The 2,931-nt window shown below is 53.0% G+C and overlaps 1 long non-coding RNA gene across 1 annotated transcript; it reads right to left on the reverse strand.

The window, feature by feature from the left end:
* Window positions 1-677: 677 nt before the first annotated feature.
* Window positions 678-2,375, reverse strand: LOC147239052 (uncharacterized). Its single transcript, XR_015111887.1, has 3 exons — window positions 2,185-2,375; window positions 821-1,317; window positions 678-745 (listed from the first exon to the last, which is right to left on the reverse strand). It is a non-coding gene; the product is annotated as an uncharacterized LOC147239052 (long non-coding RNA).
* Between the last annotated feature and the right edge of the window lie 556 nt (window positions 2,376-2,931).

A 2,931-nucleotide genomic window follows, 5' to 3' on the forward strand; every position in this document is an offset into this window, starting at 1 on the left:
GATTGTAAAGGTAGTTATGGAAGCAGCATGTGGAGAAGCTTCTATAGGTTTCAAGTGATGAGGCTGCGGAACTTTAGGGGCGTGTCCTGGTGGTAAAAGGTCACGTCAAGTTTGGGAGGCAGGAAGAGGGTTAGAGGTCGAGGGGCTGGGCGGGGAGAGGGCCAGAGGTCGAGGGGCTGGGCGGGGAGAGGGCCAGAGGTCGAGGGGCTGGGCGGGGAGAGGGCCAGAGGTCGAGGGGCTGGGCGGGGAGAGGGCCAGAGGTCGAGGGGCTGGGCGGGGAGAGGGCCAGAGGTCGAGGGGCTGGGCGGGGAGAGGGCCAGAGGTCGAGGGCCAGTCACCATTGATGTGACAGAAGAAAGATGGAGCAGAAACACATTCCTTGAAAACGATGATGATGAAAACGTGGGTGTGATTGTGTCACTTTCACACTGTTGCCGGGCGGATTCGTCTTCAGGTGAGATGATGTGAGATTCTTTAAGTGGGTGTAAATCTGAGATCTGGGAGACTCGTCCGGTGAGAGGGAAAGAGGACGTGGGTCGAGTCCCTCGCGGTCCATCACTGCTGGGCTCGGAGGCATGCAGAAGTTAATCACGTCTAAATGCCCCATTGACATAAACACATCCAGCCAGACGCCGTTATCTCTCCTTCCTGTCAATCACCAGCGCCGTTGCTGCTCATTCCGTTCCAACTGGAGCCAGTGAGCCGGGTCCCTGTGGCTGGCGAGCGGATGCCGTTTACATTCTGCCTGCCAAGAATGAAATTATCAGTGTGTTTGTGAGCTTCAGCGTCTCCTGAGACACCTGAGACGTCCTGGACTCACCTCACACCTTCATCATCATCATCTTCTTCTGTCATTGGCTACATTTTGGGGGCAGTGGTGGCAGTGTGAGGGGGAGAGGTGGCAGTGTGGGGGGCTTGGAGTGTTGGTCCCGCCTCCTCCTCCCTGAACTCAGCGAGTCAGCCTGGCGGTGCAGCACCAGCTGCTTCGCCGTCCCTGTCTCCTCGGCGGTGCTTTGAGCAGCTGAACGCCTCTGCAAGCCTCAGTGTGTTGTTGAGGGTTTACTGTCGGCTCCCAATCACGCCGTCAAACCGAAGCTCCTCGCTCTCTCTGCCGTGTGCTGAGCGACGCCTGAACCTCTGACTAGAGACGGATTCCATCCAGCAGAGCCTCCTCATCAGCCTCATCGATCCTCCCCAGTTCACCCTTCAGCCACCTTCCTCCTTCTCGGCCAGCTTCCAGATGCCCACTGAGAGGAGGCGTCCTGCACGTACGAGTACAGTCTGCCAGAAAATGGAGGTGCTGCCCACACTCGCCATCTGAGTCAGACGAGAACCAGAGTCTGTCGGCGTGGGAGACACTCAGAAGATGTCGGAACCAGATCGATTCTTCCTTAAGTTGCCCTCAACGAATCATTGTGACGAATGTGAAAAACAACCTTACCAGGCTAGCAATCAAGCTAACCAAGCTCAAAGACATGCCTGGCAGGGACCACAGTTCACCAGCTAGCTGAAGTACCAACACAATGCTGCAGGCTTTAGGTACCAAAACTACTCAGCTAGCTCAAAGTACTACTGAAACTACTCAGCTAGCTTAAAGTACTACTGAAACTACTCAGCTAGCTTAAAGTACTACTGAAACTACTCAGCTAGCTCAAAGTACTACTGAAACTACTCAGCTAGCTCAAAGACATGCCTGGCAGGGACCACAGTTCACCAGCTAGCTGAAGTACCAACACAATGCTGCAGGCTTTAGGTACCAAAACTACTCAGCTAGCTCAAAGTACTACTGAAACTACTCAGCTAGCTTAAAGTACTACTGAAACTACTCAGCTAGCTTAAAGTACTACTGAAACTACTCAGCTAGCTCAAAGTACTACTGAAACTACTCAGCTAGCTTAAAGTACTACTGAAACTACTCAGCTAGCTTAAAGTACTACTGAAACTACTCAGCTAGCTCAAAGTACTACTGAAACTACTCAGCTAGCTCAAAGACATGCCTGGCAGGGACCACAGTTCACCAGCTAGCTGAAGTACCAACACAATGCTGCAGGCTTTAGGTACCAAAACTACTCAGCTAGCTTTAGCTATCAAAACTAGTCCATTCGCTTGAGGAACCCAAACTACTCCACTAGCTTTACACAAGACAAGCTAGTTGGCTAGCTTTAGGCATCACATATCACCCACCTTGACGTCAGCCGTTAGCACCAGTTCCTGGAGACTACGGAGTCTGATCAGATCAGTTTGGGGTATAAATGGTAAAAACAATAAGCCGACATGCCTCTTAACGAAGCTGGCGGCTGTTTGTGCGTCTGGTTGGCGATGGAGTGTTGATCGTTCAAGTGGGAAGTCTTTTCCTCAAGTTTTGCCAACAGAGGAGGAAGTGGTGGACAGGAAGTGAGGGAAAGTGACTTGAGGGGCTGTGGCCATCAGGCCGACAGACTCTGGCGGCTGCTGTGCGGCGGTTAAGTCCAGCAGGTTCCTCAGGATGACTTGACCTGCTGAGCCAAGATAAGAGGCAGCAGTATCATAAACACGGCAGCCAGACTCTGATTCTAGAGTTCTCTGGAACGCTCCGCTGACTTTATCACTGACAGGAAGTCCAACATCCCGCCAGCGCTGCTCAAACACTGGGACTGGTCCCATCACCCTGCGCGCCAGCCCGGCGGGATGTTTAGTCTGTGATGGCAGCAGCAGGTCAGAGCTCCTCGCCGCTGGAACCGTCTTATCTGACGTGCTCAGTAAACAAGTTCAGGCGTGTTGCCTTTAACAGAGAAACTGAACTCAAATATAAATATTCCCTGAAGGTTGTCTGGCGGCCTCCTGCCTCCGTCTGCTCCCTTCTGGGTGATGCGGCTGAACCACCGCTTGACCTGCAGGCGTGACCTCAGAGACACCTGGGCAGGGATCTCAGGTCAGCCTTGAAATGGTGAG

Source organism: Aulostomus chinensis, chromosome 24 (genome assembly GCF_037954235.1).
Source record: "Aulostomus chinensis isolate RoL2024-O1b breed Wild chromosome 24, RoL_Achi_v1.0, whole genome shotgun sequence".
In the NCBI taxonomy this organism is placed as follows: Eukaryota; Metazoa; Chordata; class Actinopteri; order Syngnathiformes; family Aulostomidae; genus Aulostomus; species Aulostomus chinensis.